We start from the raw sequence: 22,666 nt of genomic DNA, 5'->3' as shown, positions 1-22,666 counted from the left end.
AAGTTTAGTGGATTACCCCAGGTAACCCAGATTATTAAATGACAGAGCTATACCTCAAATGTGACCTCTTAATTCCCAGTAATACTTGGGCATTTAATATGAGATTCCTGTCCATATCATTTAAATAACTTCACTAGAATGTAGTTTTATCGAAGCCAAAGAATATTGCTTGGCTTGTATTTCCGGGAAAACCTAAATTCATTCGTGGAGGTACTACCTATAATGCCATCTGGACATTTCATAAATCTGTACAGTTGTTTGCAAGAAGACTGGGCAAGAGAGGGTGAAAAGTGCAATCCAAGAGAATATCAGTGCTAGAAAAACAAGTGCGCATTCCTGAGTAGCAGCCACGGAAGAACAAACACGAGTGCCCAGTAAATTTTATGAAAAAGTGTTCAACTTCATTGTAGCCAAAGGCATGAAAATGACAACAATCTGTTATAGAATACCTCGATAAATTTAAAAATACTGAGGGTAGTTGGCTAGGAGGGGCAAAATAAACACTCATACTCTGTTGGTGGGAGTGTGAATTGATTCCCCCTTTTTGGAGAGGATTTTGGAATACTTTTCTAGATTTTAAATAGACCCACTTTTTTTTTTAATTTAAATTTATTTATTTTAATTAGAGGCTAATTACTTTACAATATTGTATTGGTTTTGCCATACATCAACATGAATCTGCCACGGGTGTACACGTGTTCCTAATCCGGAACCCCCACCCACCTCCCTCCCTGTACCATCCCTCTGGGTTATCCCAGTGCACCAGCCCCAAGCATCCTGTATCCTGCATCGAACCTGGACTGGCGATTCATTTCTTGTATGATATTATACATGTTTCAATGCCATTCTCCCAAATCATCCCCCCCACCTAGAGTCCAAAAGACTGTTCTATACATCTGTGTCTCTTTTGCTGTCTCGCATACAGGGTTGTCGTTACCATCTTTCTAAATTCCATATATATGTGTTAGTATACTGTATTGGTGTTTTTCTTTCTGACTTACTTCACTCTGTATAATAGGCTCCAGTTTCATCCACCTCATTAGAATTGATTCAAATGTATTCTTTTTAATGGCTGAGTAATACTCCATTGTGTATATGTACCACAGCTTTCTTATCCATTCATCTGCTGATGGACATCTAGGTTGCTTCCATGTCCTGGCTATTATAAACAGTGCTGCGATGAACATTGGGGTACACGTGTCTCTTTCCCTTCTGGTTTCCTCAGTGTGTATGCCCAGCAGTGGGATTGCTGGATCATAAGGCAGTTCTATTTCCAGTTTTTTAAGGAATCTCCACACTGTTCTCCATAGTGGCTGTACTAGTTTGCATTCCCACCAACAGTGTAAGAGGGTTCCCTTTTCTCTGCACCCTCTCCAGCATTTATCGCTTGTAGACTTTTTGATAGCAGCCATTCTGACCGGTGTGAGATAGTACCTCATTGTGGTTTTAATTTGCATTTCCCTGATAATGAGTGATGTTGAGCATCTTTTCATGTGTTTGTTGGCCATCTGTATGTCTTCTTTGGAGAAATGTCTGTTTAGTTCTTTGGCCCATTTTTTGGATCGGGTCATTTATTTTTCTGGAATTGAGCTGCATGAGCTCTCATCTCCTTTTGATCTGTGGGGCAACTGGCAGTTTTGGGTTTAAGTTAGATTATGGTGGCTGTGGGTATCTTATTAGTAAATGCATTAGATTCTTACAGCTAAGCCACGTTCTTTAGAATTTGCTTACTCAGTAATGAAAATGATATTTCTATATCTGAAACCTGTGTCTTTATCTTTCAGTTATTCTGAAATACAGTAGGTAAATGGAGAGCAGAGTATTATTGATAGACTCCTTCAAACCTCAGTAGCAGAAAAAAATTCTAAACAATCATAATGTCCATTAAATAAATTGTGGTACTCCCACTCAACAGAACACCATGCTGCCATTACAAAGAATGAGGTCATCTTATATACAGACAGAAAAATGTCCACAACATAATGCCAAGGAGAAAAAAGGGCAACTTTCATAAAAGCTTACATAGTAACAGCTCATGTTTGTTTAAAAAAGTTTGCGTATGCCCTAGCAGAATGTTTGGGAAAATGCACACTGATCTGTTAACAGTGGCAGTTGTTTAGTTGCTAAGCCGTGTCCGACTGTTTGCAATGCCATGGACTGTAGCACACCAGGCTTCCTGTCCTTCACTGTCTCCCAGAGTTTGCTCAAACTCATGTCCATTGAGTTGATGATGCCATCCAACCATCTCATCCTCTGTCATCACTTTCTCTTCCTGCCCTCAATCTTTCCCAGCATCAGGGTCTTTTCCAATGAGTCAGCTGTTTGCATCAGGTGGCCAAAGTATGGGAGCTTCAGCTTTAGCATCAGTCCTTCCAGTGAATATTCATGGTTGATTTCCTTTAGAACTGACTGGTTTGATTTCCTTGCTATCCAAGGGACTCTCAAGAGTGTTCTCCAGCACCGCAGTTTGAAAGCATCAGTTCTTCGGTGCTCATCCTTCTTTATGGTCCAACTCTCACATCCATACACGACTACTGGAAAAACCATAGTTTTGACTATATGGACCTTTGTTGGCTAAATGATATCTCTGCTTTTCAGCATGCTGTCTAGGTTTGTCTGTTGTAGCTTTTCTTCCAAGGAGCAAGTATCTTTTAATTTCAGTGATTACATTCAAAGACAGGTGTGGTGGGAAGCTTTCACTTCTACAATATATCTGTTTTGCTTGAGGTTCTTGCTTTGTTATGTTTTACAAAGAATAAGAGTTACCTTTGTAAAATTAATAAAATCTGTTTTATTTTTCTAAAAGAAAAATTTGTGATAGTTCTATTACTGCTGATATTAGATAATTTGATTATCAGGGATTGTACTTAATTAAAAATTTTTTCCTCCTTCTCTTTTACAAAGTAAATGAGGGCTTTGAACATGTTCAGAATGTATGCCCTTAGGCTAGAAAATGATGCTTGGCCATATTTACCCTGGGTATTATTTTTAAGTTTGTATATAATTTGTCAATTTAATTCTCTCAACTCACAGGAATCTTTTCTGTTTGACTTTCTGTCTTCTGATAGTAGATGCAATATAAGTACTAAATCATTTTATATAAGGAACTTGAGCATCTGCAGATGCTGGTTTCCACCACGGTCCTGGAACCAAGACTAGGAGTGAGGGTACCAAGTGATGACTGTATACTGATTGTATAAAATTTGGAAAATATAGAAAAACACAAAGAAGCCGAGAGGTAAATGGCTTATGATGCCATCACTCAGAGACTAATGTTCTTAACATTTTGTGTTGTTTATTTCCAGTTTCTTCTATATATATTTGGCTGATAGTATGTTAGGCATTCAGATTTGTAACCTACTGTTCATTAACTTAGTGTTATATCATCAACTTTCCCATCTTGTAAAAAAGCTTCATAAGCATCATTTTGAAAACCTGTTATATCTTCTTACACAGATGTATTTCATTTAGAGTGATTTGAAATGCAGTCTGACCATAGGTGGTCCTAGGAAAATCCCATGGATGGAGGAGCCTGGAAGGCTGCAGTCCATGGGGTCGCTGAGGGTCGGACATGACTGAGCGACTTCACTTTCACTTTTCACTTTCATGCATTGGAGAAAGAAATGGCAACCCACTCCAGTGTTCTTGCCTGGAGAATCCCAGGGACGGGGCATCCTGGTGGGCTGCGTCTATGGGGTCGCACAGAGTCGGACACGACTGAAGTGACTCAGCAGCAGCAGGGTTATTCCGGGTGCTAAATTGGTATCTCCTTGGTTCATCAGGATTTTCTGTAAAAGTTTCAGGATGGCTGTCATGGTTCCAAACCACAGTAGGTTAATGTCCCTACATACTTGAAACCAATGCCAGAAACAAGGGGGCAAATAGAAAAGGGATTTTTTTTTTTTACTTTTTTTTTTTTAAATTTTTTTTCTTTAGAAAAGGGATTTTTAAAAATATGTGCCTTTTTGGGGTGGGGAAGGGGGGGAGAAGAGGAAAACTTTGCCAAGTTTTAAGAGCTTTAACAATATTTATACCTTTAATTTAGTAATTCTACTTTGGAAATCCCTCTAAGGATACTTTCTATTACATCTGCTTCTCCAGAACTGGGTCTCATGCTGGTTCTTGGACTAATTATGATTTCCCTCTGGCATTTGGCCACTGCCACCTAAGCAAACTACTGAGGAGCTAACAAGATGAATTTGGCTATTGAGTTGGTAACTAAAAGAGTTACTTCCTCCTTTTGTATTGGAAATAGCCTTGCATATATTAATAAATATATGAGCTTGAGTCTTTGCATGTTGGTTCATTTTCTGTGAAGAGATTCACAGAAGTAGAATGACTAGATCAAAGGGTACAAATATTTTTATGACACTAGATTGTTATTACAGAAATTTAAATATTTTTCTTTTTACTAAATTCTAGACTTAAATTTGAAACAAGATAGTGAGATACTAGATTCCAACGTCCTCCACCCCTCCCTGCCAAAAACCCAAAACTAATGTACCAATGGTACATTCTCAAAATTTTCTTTCAGTAATCACTGAGTGAACTGAAATTGGACAACATCATAATTGCTGTTTCTGTCACTGAGGAGAACAAATTCTGAGGTGGACGTCATCTCTCATGGAGCGGTATGGAGCTAACTGGGCTGATCTGTCTTCTAGTTCTCATTCTGTCTCCTTTAGAGCATCTTATCTTTCGTCACTTCTACATAAATATAGAAGATCAAGTGAAACTCAGTTAATTTTGTATTGTGTTATTAAACAGAAGATAGAAAAGTGTAAGAAGTTAAAACTTAGTCAAAAGAAGGCATTTAAAATATCTCTGGTTTTGCTATATTTTTACTCTCTGCCTTAGATGATTTAAGTCAACTGCCATCAGACTTTTTCCCCCATAAAAGAATTAGTCACACTGGATTCTTCTAGGAGAAAGAGAAATATGGTTAAATACCCAGGAGAACTGTTGTGTATGTTAAATAAAATTTGGATTCTAAAGAAAAGTGGAAGGATTTGTTGGCATGACTCTCTAAAGGATTACAGCTTTGCAAGTGGGTGTGTAATTAAGTCCACTTCATTTCTCCACGTGTGCCTGTTTTCACTTACCTTGAAAAATTACAGTACCAATGGCACTTCAACAAGACCTCTTCCTGCATTTATGCAATTGTTAGGACCTACTGATGAATTTGAAGTTCCCACTCCCTCGAGAACTGGTTGAGATTTCTCTCACATATTTCTTAAGTTTTATCTTAATCTTGTATAAAAGATAATCTTTAGAAATTCTTCCCTCAGTAGACTGCTCTATTTTCCCATAAAATACACTTGCAAATAGGTCTGCAGATTTTTCAACACAATGCCTGCAGCAACAACCATGATAAATCCTTTCATGGCCTCAGCTTTCTGTAACCTTCTCCATCCCTCACAATGACACACACTTTTTCTCATTCATCTTTTATTACAATTCAATATTGTACTTGAATATCATTAGCTTGTATGCAGCGTTCCCCTCACTCTTTTTTTTCTTTAAAGGACAAACTGCTGTTGTTGTGCACATTTCATCTGGAAATTGACTTTGGTGTTATAGGTTCTAATATATTTACACAACAGGTACAGAAAGGTATTGGAAAAAAGAAGAAATATTTTTAACATCGTAAACCTCTAGCAAAAATATGTGTGTAATAGAATCTGGTACTGTGGTATTACACACATTACAACTGTCACTGTGACTTAGAGCCTTGGTTTAGCTGAAAGAAAATCTATAACCCCAGAAATGCAACAATGTCTGAGTCACAGTTCAGGGTAATAAATGTTTTTCACAGAATACTATAATCCATATTTCCAAAGCTGATGCAACAAAGGAATTTCTACTAGAAATCTTTCAATTTCATGGGTGGAGGCTCCAATGCAGAGAGAAACAGGAAGAGAAAAAAAAAAGCATTTAGGAAAAAAATGATGCACTTGAGTGACATGATGGACTGTCAGATATTCAGAAATCTGGCTAGCAAATTTGGTTGCCGTGTACCTCCTCTGATAAAAGGCCACAGAGAGCAAACTTTATTTGAATAACTTTAAGAGTGGACTATTTCTCTTTAAAGGAGAAACAGATAATTGTTTTATGACCGGAACAACTGGGAAGAGGAATCCCAGATGTGGCTCAAGAGGGCTTTCCTCAAACTGGGGAAGTGAGGGAATAATTCGATTTTACAATTTTATGGCCTTTGATTGGCCTGGGCAGGGGTTGATAGTCTGAAGAACATCTCAAGTGTCTGTGATTGCCAGCCGTGTTCTCTTGACTTCGTTGGGGGTGGGAGCAGATAGGCCGGGTCTAGGTTGGCAAACAGGGCAGCAAACAGTGGGTCTCATGGAAGCATTGAAAAGAAGATGGCTGGGTTAGTTTGGCAGGCCTTGTTTTTGGCCAACTACAACAGTCATTTCTTAAAATTCAGTAGGAACTAGAATACTTGTTTTGTGAATGTGAGGGAGCATGGGGAGAGTGTCTGCTTGAACCTTGAATTTGATATTAGAAAACAAGCCTGGCACTACACTCCGTGTCGCACAATTTCTGTTCCCTCTAGATCTGTTAAACTCCTACTCATGCCTCAAGATCCATTCAACTGTCCCTTTAGAAATTCTTTGCTCCCACTGTTCAGCTCCCAAAGCAGCTAATTTGTATTCTTTTCATACCACTTATGACATTCCCAAGTTAGTTGCTCACATGGGCAGCAGATCAATTGGTTGAAGATCAATTCCCCAAAGTCATTTAGCCATATTAAATTCACCGCAAGTCAATTGAGGAAACCAATTTGCTTAACGCGAATTTTATCTGTAAGTCTGTGATTTATTCATCATAAGCTCCTTGAAGGCAGAAACCTTACTGATTCATACTTGGTGCTCCTGCATATTACTTGAAATATTGAAGGGCTTAGTAGATGCTTAGCGCTTATTGAATTTAATTGAATATAACTGTAATATAAAATAGCTTCATGTTTTTCTTGCTTTTTATGTGTTCACATTTTCTATCTGACTTATAATGAGCAGACCACACCTGGACAGACTATATGGATCCTGAGAAGTGTTTTTCTCCCATGTCTGTCCTGTAGACATAGAGTCTGCATAGATTTATGTGGGAATTTCAGCTCTTTATTGGGTTTAGCGCCTCTTGGCCCTTCCAGTTGGAGAAGGCAATGGCACCCCATTCCAGTACTCTTGCCTGGAAAATCCCATGGATGGAGGAGCCTGGAAGGCTGCAGTCCATGGGGTCGCTAAGAGTTGGACACGACTGAGCAACTTCACTTTCACTTTTCCCTTTCATGCATTGGAGAAGGAAATGGCAACCCACTCCAGTGTTCTTGCCTGGAGAATCCCAGGGACGGGGGAGCCTGGTGGGCTGCCGTCTATGGGGTCGCACAGAGTCGGACACGACTGAAGCAACTTAGCAGCAGCAGCAGCCCTTCCAGTAGCTTGTGTTCTGCCTGCTTTACTATAGCTTCTTAAAAAAATTCATGTTTGATTATAATTTTTTTCTTGTCCCTTTCATTTAGTTTCATTGTTGCTTCATTACATAGTTGACTCATCACTGTTAGTTATGAGAAATGCATTGGACGGCTTTTTCTGTTCTGTCTGAGAACTCACATCTCAGATATCAACAGTACACAAAGTCCAGGGGAATTAAGGCAAGTAACTGGAACCTCTTTGGAAGAAGGTAGTGATGTAGTAACAGTGTTATATGCCCATCAACAGCACTCCATCCCTTCCCTGCCAAAGACCCCCAGTTTTCTAAGGTATTGGGTGGCCATATGCCTCAGAGATAGTGGGGCCCTTTCTAGCTCCAGGGAGAGAATGAATGAATCCAAGCCAATCCTAGTGTGCCAGTGAGTGGCTCAGGAGTGGGCATCAAGTCCAACACTGGCCAGTGAGATATAAGAGGACACCTCTTGCCAAACTTCAGAAGATTTTCTCCCTCCAAGAAGGGTCGCAACTGCGAAGTTTCTTTTCTGCTCTGAATGTTGCTCTGTGAGGATTTGGTCCTTGGTGACTATTTCTTCTGACCACAAGGAAGGAAGCCAGAAGAAGCACCCAAAGGTAGAACCCAGACAGCCCCTGACATTGAGCCACAAGTGCCCCCATGCTGCAGCTGCCTCACCTCAGACTTTACCTGGGTTTTCTGCTGAAAACATCCTAACTAAAAAAGTGTTGTCATGGTTTACAAAATAGTTGAGTCCCCTGAAATGAATGCGGGAGACCCAGATTCGATCCCTGTGTTGGGAAGATCTCCTGGAGAAGGAAATGGCAACCCACTCCAGTATTCTTACCTGGAGAATCCCATGGATGGAGGAGCCTGGTAGGCTATAGTCCACGGGGTCTCAAAGAGTCAGAAACGACTGAGCGACTTCACTTTCTGAAATGAATATTTGGTAGATGTCCTCTGAGTCCTTTAATCCCAGCCCACCATGAGGCCTATGTGACTTTAGAGTCAGCCAGTTCTGTGATTCAACTCTGGTGTGCCATCATTTACTAGCCATGTGATTCTGAGCAAGTTATTGAACTTCCCTGAGCCTCATATTCATTCTGTGTACACATTGCTAGAAATTTGAGGCTCTTACTAGCCCTCACTCCATCCCTGACCCTCATGACACCCAAGCTGAAGATTTTGGAGAATTTTACTTCAAATGTTGTTTTCCCATCATCCTGGCTTCTGGGGTTTATTTGAATCAGTTGCTGGGCTGAGTCTGGAGAATCAGCCACTGCTGCTCAGGGCAAAGGGAACATTGAAGGGAGAGTGAAGACAGGTATAATGTAGATGCTGCTCTCTGTTGCTTTGAGCTTGGAATTGATCTAAGGAAGGCAAGAGAACCTTGGCTGCAATCCTCCCACATAACAGGAAGTAGAGAAAAGTCAGTGTATCTGTCAGAGTCAGATGGCACAAATGGGGAAGTTAAGGGAAGATTGATAACGAGATGATTAAAAAAGGTGTGCGCAGGTTTAGGGAATCAGTTGCTACTCCTGTGCTTGAGCTGGAAATGGCTACCAGAAACTCTTGAGACCCACATCTATCAGAGTGAACTCTCTGCCAACCATGGCTGTCAAGGAGGGCTACCCAACAGGGTCTACTGCCTTAAGTAGAGGAGTGCAACTATTGATGCCTCAGGGAGAATAAATTCACATGTTTTATGTTTTCCCATGCTCTAGTTTCCTCCAGTTTCCTCCATCTTACTGATGGAGCCCAACTAGAAGCCAGAAGGCAAGGGTGCCCATTGATGTAAGCTATACAAGTCAGCCTCCTCAGGCACAGATTAGGGTGTGAAGGGTGGAGAACAAGTTTGGAGGGGCAAATGATGAATAATATCAATCTAATGAATAAATCAGTATAACTTGATTTTGATGAACAGTGCAATGCTATCAGGTTCAGTAACTTTCCCAAGGGTCCATAGCTAGGAAGTAGTAGAGCTGGGATCTGTATCTTGGCATTTGCTCTGTGGTCTTTGCTTAGGGTCCTATGTGATGCAGGCTTTCAATGAGTCCCAGGTTTTGAGATTTTGCCCGTGTTCTCTCCATGTATATTAAAAAATGAGAGTCGGATTCTCTGCACCAAGATCAGATCAGATCAGTCGCTCAGTCATGTCCGACTCTTTGCAACCCCATGAATCGCAGCATGCCAGGCCTCCCTGTCCATCACCAACCCCCAGAGTTCACTCAGACTCACGTCCATCGAGTCAGTGATGCCATCCAGCCATCTCATCCTCTGTCATCCCCTTTCCTCCTGCCCCCAATCCCTCCCAGCATCAGAGTCTTTTCCAACGAGTCAACTCTTTGCATGAGGTGGCTGAGGTACTGGAGTTTCAGCTTTAGCATCATTCCTTCCAAAGAAATCCCAGGGCTGATCTCCTTCAGAAGGGACTGGTTGGATCTCCTTGCAGTCCAAGGGACTCTCAAGAGCCTTCTCCAACACCACAGTTCAAAAGCATCAATTCTTCGGCACTCAGCCTTCTTCACAGTCCAACTCTCACATCCATACATGACCACAGGAAAAACAATAGCCTTGACTAGACGAACCTTTGTTGGCAAAGTAATGTCTCTGCTTTTGAATATGCTATCTAGGTTGATTATAACTTTCCTTCCAAGGAGTAAGCGTCTTTTAATTTCATGGCTGCAGTCACCATCCGCAGTGATTTTGGAGCCCCCCAAAATACAGTCTGACACTGTTTCCACTGTTTCCCCATCTATTTGCCATGAAGTGGTGGGACCGAATGCCATGATCTTCGTTTTCTGAATGTTGAGCTTTAAGCCAACTTTTTCATTCTCCACTTTCACCTTCATCAAGAGGCTTTTGAGTTCCTCTTCACTTTCTGCCATAAGGGTGGTGTCATCTACATATCTGAGGTTATTGATATTTCTCCCGGCAATCTTGATTCCAGCTTGTGTTTCTTCCAGTCCAGCGTTTCTCATGATGTACTCTGCATAGAAGTTAAATAAACAGGGTAACAATATACAGCCTTGACGTACTCCTTTTCCTATTTGGAACCAGTCTGTTGTTCCATGTCCAGTTCTAACTGTTGCTTCCTGACCTGCATATAGGTTTCTCAAGAGGCAGGTCAGGTGGTATGGTATTCCCATCTCTTTCAGAATTTTCCACAGTTGATTGTGATCCACACAGTCAAAGGCTTTGGCATAGTCAATAAAGCAGAAATAGATGTTTTTCTGGAACTCTCTTGCTTTTTCCATGATCCAGCGGATGTTGGCAATTTGATCTCTGGTTCCTCTGCCTTTTCTAAAACCAGCTTGAACATCTGGAAGTTCACGGTTCACATATTGCTGAAGCCTGGCTTGGAGAATTTTGAGCATTACTTTACCAGCGTGTGAGATGAGTGCAATTGTGTGGTAGTTTGAGCATTCTTTGGCATTGCCTTTCTTTGGGATTGGGATGAAAACTGCCCTTTTCCAGTCCTGTGGCCACTGCTGAGTTTTCCAAATTTGCTGGCATATTGAGTGCAGCACTTTCACAGCATCATCTTTCAGGATTTGGAATAGTTCAACTGGAATTCCATCACCTCCACTAGCTTTGTTCATAGTGATGCTTTCTAAGGCCCACTTGACTTCACATTCCAGGATGTCTGGCTCTAGGTCAGTGATCACACCATTGTGATTATCTGGGTCGTGAAGATCTTTTTTGTACAGTTCTTCTGTGTATTCTTGCCATCTCTTCTTAATATCTACTGCTTCTGTTAGGTCCCTACCATTTCTGTCCTTTATCGAGCTCATCTTTGCATGAAATGTTCCTTTGGTATCTCTGATTTTCTTGAAGAGATCCCTAGTCTTTCCCATTCTGTTGTTTTTCTCTGTTTCTTTGCATTGATCACTGAAGAAGGCTTTCTTATCTCTTCTTGCTATTCTTTGGAACTCTGCATTCAGATGCTTATATCTTTCCTTTTCTCCTTTGCTTTTTGCTTCTCTTCTTTTCACAGCTATTTGTAAGGCCTCCCCAGACAGCCATTTTGCTTTTTTGCATTTCTTTTCTATGGGAATGGTCTTGATCCCTGTCTCCTGTACAATGTCACGAACCTCATTCCATAGTTCATCAGGCACTCTATCTATCAGATCTAGGCCCTTAAATCTATTTCTCACTGCCACTGTATAATCATAAGGGATTTGATTTAGGTCATACCTGAATGGTCTAGTGGTTTTCCCTACTTTCTTCAATTTAAGTCTGAATTTGGCAATAAGGAGTTCATGGTCTGAGCCACAGTCAGCTCCTGGTCTTGTTTTTGCTGACTGTATAGAGCTTCTCCATCTTTGGCTGCAGAGAATATAATCAATCTGATTTCGGTGTTGACCATCTGGTGATGTCCATGTATAGAGTCTTCTCTTGTGTTGTTGGAAGAGGGTGTTTGTTATGACCAGTGTATTTTCTTGGCAAAACTCTATTAGTCTTTGCCCTGGTTCACTCCGTATTCCAAGGCCAAATTTGCCTGTTACTCCAGGTGTTTCTTGACTTCCTACTTTTGCATTCCAGTCCCCTATAATGAAAAAGACATCTTTTTTGGGTGTTCTAAAAAGTTTGTAGGTCTTCATAGAAACCACCCTTATTGATGCTGTTTCCCCTATTTTATTATTTTATACATGGTAGTCTCTACTTCTTAATCCTCTACCCTTATCCTGTTCCCTCTCCTTCCCTCTCCCACTGGTAACCACTAGTTTGTTTCCTTTATCTGTGAGTCTGTTGCTTTTCTGCTAGTTTGTTTTACTTTTTAGATTCTAAATATGTGATAATATACATTATTTGTCTTTCTCTGTCTGACCTATTTCACTTAGCATAATATCTTCTAGGTCTATCCATGTTGTTGCAAATGTCAAAATTTTGTTCTTTTTTCTGGCTGAGTAGTATTCCATTGTGATATGTGAGTGTGTGTGTGTACACTCTGTCCATTCATTTGTTGATGGACACTTGGGTTGTTTCCATGTCTTGGGTAATGTGAGTAATGCTGCTATGAACATTGGGGTGTGCATGTCTTTTTTATCTTTGGATCAAACATGCAGAAAGGGAACTGCTGGATCATATGGAAATTATATTTTAATTTTTTGAGGAGCTTCTGTGCTGTTTACCACAGTGACTGCACCATTTTACCCACCAAGTGTGCATGAGGGTTCCCTATTCTCCACATCCTTGTCAACATTTGTTATTTGTGGTCTTTTTGATGATAACCATTCTGACAGGTGTGTGGTGTTATTTCATTGTGGATTTGATTTGCATTTCTTGGCAGACTAGCAATATCGAGCATCTTTTCATGTGCCTGTTGGTCATCTTTGTGTCTTCTTTGGGAAAATATCTATTCAGATCTTCTGCCCATTTTTAAGTTGTGTGGTTTGCTTTTTGATATTGAGTTGTTTGAGCTGTTTATATATTTTAGTTATTAACCCCTTATTGGTCACAACATTTCAAATATTTTCTCCTGTTTGGCAGGTTGTCTTTTTGGTGTGTTGACAGTTTGCTTCACTGTGCAAAGTTTTTCAGTTTTATGTAGTCCCATTTGTTTATGTTTGCTTTTGTTTCAGTTGTCTGAGGAGACAGATCCCCTCAAAATATTGCTATGACCAGTGTCTAAGAATGTATTTCCTGTTTTCTTCTAGAAGTTTTATGGTCAGGTCTTACATTTAAGGCTGTAAACCATTTTGAGTTTATTTTTGTGTGTAAGAAACTAGCCCGGTTTGATTCTTTTGCATGCAGCTATCCAGATTTCCCAATACTGTTGATTAAGAGGCTGTCTTTTCCCCATTGTATATTCCTGCCTCCTTTGTAGTAGAGTACTGACCATGTAAACTTAGGCTTATTTCTGGACTCGCTATTCTTTTTTACTGATCTATGTCTGGTTTTGTGCCGGTGTCATATTGTTTTGATTATTGCAGTTTTATAGCATAGTTTGAAATCAAGGATTGTGATAACTCCAGCTTTGTTCTTCTTTTCCCAGATTGCTTTGGCTATTCAGGGTCTTTTGTGTTTTCATGCAAATTTTAGAATTATTTGTCCTAGTTTTGTGAGAAATGGCTTTCATATTTTGATAGGGATTTCATTGAATCTGTAGATTGTCTTGAGTGGTATGGTCATTTTAGTAATTTTAATAATTTCAATCCATGAGCATGGTATATTTTTTTAATTGTCAATCTTCAGTTTCTTTCATCAATGTCTTATGGTTTTCAGAATACAACTCTTTTACTTCTTTGATTAGATTGATTTCTAGGTATTTTATTATTTTTGATGCAATTATAAATGGGATGTTTTCTTAATTTCTCTTTCTGATAGTTTGTTATTGTTATTGTTCAGTTGTTAAGTTGTGTCCGACTCTTTGCTATCCCATGGACTACAGCACACCAGACTCCTCTGTCTTCCACTATCTCCTGGAGTTCATGATCAAATTTATGTCCATTGAGTTGGTGATGCTATCTAACCATCTCACCCTCTACTGCCCCCTTCTCCTTTTGCTTAAATGTTTCCCAGCATCAGTGTCTTTTCCAGTGAGTCGGCTTTTTGAATCAGGTGGCCAAAATGTTGGAGCTTCAGCTTCAGCATCAGACCTTCCAATGAATATTCAGGGTTGATTTCCATTAGGATTGACTAGTTTGATCTTGTAGTCCAAGGGACTCTCAGGAGTCTTTTCCAGCACCACAATTTGAAAGCATCAATTCTTTGGTGCTCAGCTTTCTCCATGGTCCAACTCTCACATCTGTAGAAGACTACAGAGAAAACCATAGCGTTGACTGTATGTCAAAGCTTTGTCAGCAAAGTGATGTCTCCGCTTTTTAATATACTGTCTAGGTTTGTCATAGCTTTCCTTCCAAGAAGCAAGCATTTTTAAATTTCATGGATGCAGTTACCATCCTCAGTAATTTTGGAGCCCAAGAAAAGAAATCTGTCACTGCTTCCACTTTTCCCACTTCTGTTTGCAATGAAGTAATGGGACTAGATGCCATGATCTTAGTTTCTTGAATATTTAAGTTTCAAGCCAGCTTTTCACTCTCCTCTTTCATCCTTATCAAGTGGCTTTTTGGTTCCTCTTTTTCTGTCATTAAAATGATGTCATCTGCCTATCTGAGATTATTGATATTTCTCCCAACAATCTTGATTCCAGCTTGTGATTCATCCAGCCCAGCATTTTGCATGATATATCTGCATGTAAGTTAAGTAAGCAGGATGACAATATACAGCTTTGATGTTTTCCTTTCCCAATTTTTGAACCAGTTGGTTGTTCCATGTAAGGTTCTAACTGTTGCTTCTTGACCTGTATACAGGTTTCTCAGGAGACAGGTAAGGTAGTCTGGTATTCTTATCTCTTTAGAATTTTCCATAGTTTGTTGTGATCCACACAGTCAAAGGTTTTAGTGTAGTCAATCAAGTAGATATTTTTCTGGAATTCCCTTGCTTTTTCCATGATCCAACGAATATTGGCAATTGATTTCTGGTTCCTCTGCCTTTTCTAAACCCAGCTTGTACATCTGGAAGTTCTCGGTTATGTACTGCTGGAGCCTAACTTGAAGGATTTTGAGCATAACCTTGCTTGCATGTGAAATGAACTCAGTTGTACTCACTGTAATTTAAACATTCTTTGGCATTGACCTTCTTTGGGATTGCAGTGAAAACGTACCTTTTCCAGTCTGTGGCCACTGCTGAGTTATCCAAATTTCCTGACATGTTGAGTTCAGTACTTATTAGTGTATAGACATGCAACAAACTTCTGTATATTAACTTTGTAACTTGAATTTTACTGAATAATTTTTTATAAATGGAAAATTCTTATTATTTACAGTTAGAGTAATTGTCTATTCTAAAAACCCATAAGTATTAGCTAAAAAACTATTAAAACTAGTAATAGAGTTTACAAAGGTGACCACTCACAAAATCTTTTCCATGTGCTTAGTTGTATGCTAACAAGAAATGTAAAGGATCTTTATGATGTTAAAATGAGGATCCTAACCATTTTGTGATACTATTTAACTTCTGACAGTTTGTAAGCCTTACCTGTCCCTCCTCCCTTTGTGCCAGACACCTGGGAAAGTTGGTAAGAAAGTGCAGCCTCCTCTGGCCTGGGTGGCAGACAGTCTCTTTTCTCATATGGGAACACACATCCTAAGCTACCCTTCCCTCCCCAAACACAGTGAAACTCAGTAAAAATCAAGTCTTTTTTCCTTTTTTTGTTCTCTCAGGTGATTTTGCACCTGCTTGAGAGTCCTGCCATGCGCCTGAATAAATCTCAAGTCTATGAGTAATATATATGTTCATACCCTCCTGAGGTGTGCTGTCATAGTCTTGACACTGGAGTTGAGCTTGTATACAGCAGACATAAAATGACTGAGACGAAGAGTCATAGCTATAATTTACTAATTCTTAAAATCCCATGGACGGAGGAGCCCGGTAGGCTGCAGTCCACAGGGTCGCGAAGAGTGGGACACGACTGAGTGACTTCACTTTCCCTTTTCCCTTTCATGCATTGGAGAAGGAAATGGCAACCCACTCCAGTGTTCTTGCCTGGAGAATCCCAGGGATGGGGGAGCCTGGTGGGCTGCCGTCTATGGGGTCGCACAGAGTCAGACACGACTGAAGCGACTTAGCAGCAGCATTATGTTTTTACATACTGTTTTCAGGGCATTGAGTCATTTAATCTTTACAATAACCCTATGAGGTAGATAATATCATTACTTTCATCTTAGAGATGAGGAAATAGAGGTCAGAAGTTAGTTATTCTGCACTAGATCACACAACTGTTCAAAGGAAGGATTAGGATTTAAATCCAAAAGTCTGGTTTCAGAGCCCAACTCATCCACTGTTGTTATTTAATCGCCAAGTTGCATCTGACTCTTTGTGATCTCATGGACTGCAGCATACCAGGCTTCCCTGTCCCTCACCATCCCCCAAAGTTTGCCCAAGTTCATGTCCATTGAATCAGTGATGCCATCCAACCATATCATCCTCTTCTCTGCCTGCCTTCAATCTTTCCCAGCATTAGGGTCTTTTCCAATGAGTTGGCTGTTCATATCAGGTGGCCAAAGTACTGGAGCATTAGCCTCAACATCAGTCCTTCCAGTAAATTCAGTTACTGTATGGAAGATATATTTTACTCTATTAGCCATCTCATGTTTGGCTTAATATTTTAAATGAAAACCACACCAGTAAGTCTATCCCATAGTGCTTACAACATGCATTTTTTTTCTCTTGATGCATGGTTTGGCATTTTCGCTTTTGACTGCTGATTTGAGGTATTTATTTCCTTTTGGCTTTGCTGGATCTTTATTGCTGTGCGTGGGCTTCCTCTCGTTGCTATTAGCAGGGTCTGCTCTCTAGTTGTGGTGCGTGGGCTTCTCATTTGTGGTGGCTTCTTCTGTTGCAGAGCGTGGGCTCTAGGAACTCAGGCTTCAGTAGTTGTGGTGCAGGGTTTTAGTTGCCCTGTGGCATGTGGAATCTTCCTGGGTCAGGTGTCAAACTCATGTCCCCTGTATTGGCAGATAATTCTTAACCATGGACCACCAGGGAAGTCCTGATTTGTGATACATTTTTAAAATCTGGCATGCCAAACCAGACTTTGAAGGTTAAATGGAGGCACAGAATGTTTAAGTAAACTTCCCTAAGAGTCACACATCCATGAAGAGGCAAAGCCAGTATCTACCTCTGTTGTCTTTCTGATTTAATAATTGACATTCATATACTGATGACAGAAAGTGAAGAGGAACTAAAAGCCTCTTGATGAAAGTGAAAGAGGAGAGTGAAAAAGTTGGCTTAAAGCTCAACATTCAGAAAATGAAGATCACGGCATCCGGTCCCATCACTTCATGGGAAATAGATGGGGAAACAGTGGAAACAGTGTCAGACTTTATTTTTTTGGACTCCAAAATCACTGCAGATGGTGACTGCAGCCATGAAATTAAAAGACGCTTACTCCTTGGAAGGAAAGTTATGACCAACCTAGATAGCATATTCAAAAGCAGAGACATTACTTTGCCAACAAAGATCCGTCTAGTCAAGGCTGTGGTTTTTCCAGTGGTCATGTATGGATGTGAGAGTTGGACTGTGAAGAAGGCTGAGCGCTGAAGAATTGATGCTTTTGAACTGTGGTGTTGGAGAAGACTCTTGAGAGTCCCTTGGACTGCAAGGAGATCCAACCATTCCATTCTGAAGGAGATCAGCCCTGGGATTTCCTTGGAAGGAATGATGCTAAAGCTGAAACTCCAGTACTTTGGCCATCTCATGTGAAGAGTTGACTCATTGGAAAAGACTCTGATGCTGGGAGGGATTGGGGGCAGGAGGAGAAGGGGACGATGGAGGATGAGATGGCTGGATGGCATCACTGACTTGATGGACGTGAGTCTGAGTGAACTCTGGGAGTTGGTGATGGACAGGGAGGCCTGGCGTTCTGCGAATCATGGGGTCGCAAAGAGTCGGACACAACTGAGCAACTAAACTGAACGACTGAACTGATACTGATTTATAACTAAAATGTGTATTATATACATTATTTCCTTTAATAATTTCAGCAATTTTGGAAAGGTAAATTAGTAGAGGTATAAATCCCACATTGTCCAGATGAGGAAACCAAGACCTAGAGAGGTTATATAAGTAATCCAAGATGACACATATGTTAAATCTGTGTAGCAAGACCAAACTGTAGCCCTTGATATGATATTTTTCTTTCAGGGAAGCCCTGAATTAGCCACAGGTATACATATATCCCCTCCCTTTTGAATCTCCCTCCCATCTCCCTCCCGATCCCACCCCTCTAGGTTAATACAGAGCCCCTGTTTCAGTTTCCCGAGCCATACAGCAAATTCCCACTGGCTATCCATTTTACATATGGTAATGTAAGTTTCCATGTTACTCTTTCCATACATCTCACCCTCTCCTCCCCTCTCCCCATGTCCATAAATCTATTCTCTATGTCTGTTTCTCTATTTCTGCCCTGTAAATAAATTCTTCTGTACCATTTTTCTAAATTCCATATATGTGCATTGCTGCTGCTGCTGCTAAGTTGCTTCGGTTGTGTCTGACCCTGTGCGACCCCATAGACAGCAGCCCACCAGGTCCTGCCATCCCTGGGATTCTCCAGGCAAGAACACTGTAGTGGGTTGCCATTTCCTTCTCCAATCCTTCACTAATATCAGTGTAAAGCAGATAGCTTTTTCTAATTTTAGCCCATCATATACATTTAGCCAAATTTTAGTCAAAAGACTTGCAAATCTTCCAAACAACTACAAGGAGTTTCCAAATTGGCATGAAGGTACTAGAGTTTGATTCAACAAAGCAGTAAAGGGAAGTTAAAATTAACTGTAAGAATTCTTCTCTCGGACAAAACTGAAGAGAATTCTGAACATCAGTATTGATTTGACATATTTGATAGCAACTCTCTGTGGTGATTTCAAAGAACAAGATAGAATGTCCTTCAGCAGTAATTTTTAAAAAGAAACGACAGATACAAGGAAACCAAAATCATATGTGCTTTAGAATACAATATTTATCTTTCTCTCTCTGACTCATTTCACTCTGTATAATAGGCTCTAGGTTCATCCACCTCATCAGAGCTGACTCAAGTGAGTTCCTTTTTATGGCTCAGTAATATTATATTGTGTATATGTACCACAACTTCTTTATCCATTTATCTGTTGATGGACATCTAGGTTGCTTCCATGTTCTAGCTATTGTAAATATTGCTGCAATGAACAGTGGGATACATGTCTTTTTCAATTTTGATTTCCTCAGGGTATATGCCTAGGGGTGGGATTGCTAGGTCGTATGGTGGTTTTTAAAGGAATCTCCATACTGTCTTCCATACTGGCTGTATCAATTTACATTCCCACCAACAGTGTAAGAGCGTTCCCTTTTCTCCACACCCTCTCCAGCATTTATTGTTTGTAGACTTTTTGATGATGGCCATTCTGACTGGTGTGAGGTGATATCTCATTGTGGTTTTGATTTGCATTTCTCTAATAATGAGTGGCTCAGATCATGAGTCCCTTATTGCCAAATTCAGACTTAAATTGAAGAAAGTAGGGAAAACCACTAGACCATTCAGGTATGACCTAAATCAAATCCCTTATGATTATACAGTGGAAGTGAGAAATAGATTTAAGGGCCTAGATCTGATAGATAGAGTGCCTGATGAACTATGGAATGAGGTTCGTGACATTGTACAGGAGACAGGGATCAAGATCATCCCCATGGAAAAGAAATGCAAAAAAGCAAAATGGCTGTCTGGGGAGGCCTTACAAATAGCTGTGAAAAGAAGAGAAGCAAAAAGCAAAGGAGAAAAGGAAAGATATAAGCATCTGAATGCAGAGTTCCAAAGAATAGCAAGAAGAGATAAGAAAGCCTTCTTCAGTGATCAATGCAAAGAAACAGAGGAAAACAACAGAATGGGAAAGACTAGAGATCTCTTCAAGAAAATTAGAGATACCAAGGGAACATTTCATGCAAAGATGGGCTCGATAAAGGACAGAAATGGTATGGACTTAACAGAAGCAGAAGATATTAAGAAGAGGTGGCAAGAATACACAGAAGAACTTATAAAAAAAATCTTCATGACCCAGATAATCACAATGGTGTGATCACTCACCTAGAGCCAGACATCCTGGAATGTGAAGTCAAGTGGGCCTTAGAAAGCATCACTACGAACAAAGCTAGTGGAGGTGATGGAATTCCAGTTGAGCTATTTCAAATCCTGAAAGATGATGCTGTGAAAATGCTGCACTCAATATGCCAGCAAATATGGAAAACTCAGCAGTGGCCATGGACTGGAAAAGGTCAGTTTTCATTCCAACCCCAAAGAAAGGCAATGCCAAAGAATGCTCAAACTACCGCACAATTGCACTCATCTCACACGCTAGTAAAGTAATGCTTAAAATTCTCCAAGCCAGGCTTCAGCAATATGTGAACCGTGAACTTCCAGATGTTCAAGCTGGTTTTAGAAAAGGCAGAGGAACAGGAAATCAAAGTGCCAACATCCGCTGGATCATGGAAAAAGCAAGAGAGTTCCAGAAAAACATCTATTTCTGCTTTATTGACTATGCCAAAGCTTTTGACTGTGTGGATCACAATAAACTGGAAAATTCTGAAAGAGATGGGAATACCAGACCACCTGACCTGCCTCTTGAGAAATTTGTATGCAGGTCAGGAAGCAACAGTTAGAACTGGACATGGAACAACGGACTGGTTCCAAATAGGAAAAGGAGTACATCAAGGCTGTATATTGTCACCCTGCTCGTTTAACTTCTATGCAGAGTACATCATGAGAAACGCTGGACTGGAAGAAGCACAAGCTGGAATCAAGATTGCCGGGAGAAATATCAATAACCTCAGATATGCAGATGACACCACCCTTATGACAAAAAGTGAAGAGGAACTCAAAAGTCTCTTGATGAAGGTGAAAGAGGAGAGTGAAAAAGTTGGCTTAAAGCTCAACATTCAGAAAACGAAGATCATGGCACCCGGTCCCATCACTTCATGGGAAATAGATGGGGAAACAGTGGAAACAGTGTCAGACTTTATTTTTTTGGGCTCCAAAATCACTGCAGATGGTGACTGCAGCCATGAAATTAAAAGACGCTTACACCTTGGAAGGAAAGTTATGACCAACCTAGATAGCATATTCAAAAGCAGAGACATTACTTTGCCAACAAAGGTTTGTCTAGTCAAGACTATGGTTTTTCCAGTGGTCATGTATGGATGTGAGAGTTGGGCTGTGAAGAAAGCTGAGTGCTGAAGAATTGATGCTTTTGAACTGTGGTGTTGGAGATGATTCTTGAGAGTCCCTTGGACTGCAAGGAGATCCAACCAGTCCATTCTGAAGGAGATCAGTCCTGGGTTTCTTTGGAAGGAATGATGCTAAAGCTGAAACTCCAATACTTTGGCCACCTCATGCGAAGAGTTGACTCACTGGAAAAGACCCTGATGCTGGGAGGGATTGGGGACAGGAGGAGAAGGGGACAGAGGATGAGATGGCTGGCTGCCATCACCGACTCGATGGACATGAGTTTGAGTGAACTCTGGGAGTTGGTGGTGGACAGGGAGGCCTGGCATGCTGCGATTCATGGGGTTGCAAAGAGTCGGACACAACTGAGCGACTGAACTGAACTGAACTGAATAATGAGTGATGTTGAGCATCTTTTCATGTGTTTGTTAGCCATCTGTATGTCTTTGGAGAAATGTCTGTTTAGGCCTTTTTCCCACTTTTTGATTGGGTTGTTTGTTTTTCTGTTATTGAGTTGTATGAGCTGCTTATATATTTTGGAAATTAATCCTTTGTCAGTTGTTTCATTTGCTATTATTTTCTGCCATTCTGAGGGTTGCCTTTTCACCTTGTTTATAGTTTCCTTTGCTATACAAAAGCTTTTAAGTTTAATCAGGTCCCACTTGTTTACTTTTGTTTTTATTTCCATTACTCTATGAGGTGGGTCATAGAGGATCTTGCTTTGATTTATGTCACTGAGTGTTCTGCCTATGTTTTCTTCTAAGAGTTTTATAGTTTCTGGTCTTATATTTAGGTCTTTAATCCATTTTGAGTTTATCTTTGTGTATGGTGTTAGGAAGTGTTCTAATTTCATTCTTTTACATGTAGCTGTCCAGTTTTCCCAGCACCATTTAATGAAGAGGCTGTCTTTGCCCCATTGTATATTCTTGCCTCCTTTGTCAAAAATAAGGTATGCATAGATGCATGGGTTTCTTTCTGGGCTTTCTATCTTGTTCCATTGGTCTATATTTCTGTTTTTGTGCCAGTACCATACTGTCTTGATGACTATAGCTTTGTAGTATAATCTGAAGCCAGGAAGGCTGATTCCTCCAGCTCCATTCTATCTCAAAACAGCTTTGGCTATTTGGGGTCTTTTCTGTTTCCAATGAATTGTAAAATTTTTTGTTCTAATTCTGTGAAAAATGCCATTGGTAATTTGATAGAGATAGCACTGAATCTGTAGATTGCATTTGGTAGTATGGCCATTTTCACAATATTGATTCTTCCTACCCAGGAACATGGAATATCTCCTCATCTGTTTATGTTATCTTTGATTTCTTTCATTAGTGTCTTATAATTTTCTGTCTACAGTTCTTTTGTCTACTTAGGTAAGTTTATTCCTAGATATTTAATTCTTTTTGTTGCAATGGTGAATGGGATTGATTCCTTAATTTCTCTTTCTGAGTTTTC

This window comes from Bos mutus, chromosome 21 (assembly GCF_027580195.1).
Source record: "Bos mutus isolate GX-2022 chromosome 21, NWIPB_WYAK_1.1, whole genome shotgun sequence".
In the NCBI taxonomy this organism is placed as follows: domain Eukaryota; kingdom Metazoa; phylum Chordata; class Mammalia; order Artiodactyla; family Bovidae; genus Bos; species Bos mutus.
Note: the sequence above shows the minus strand (reverse complement) of the source record.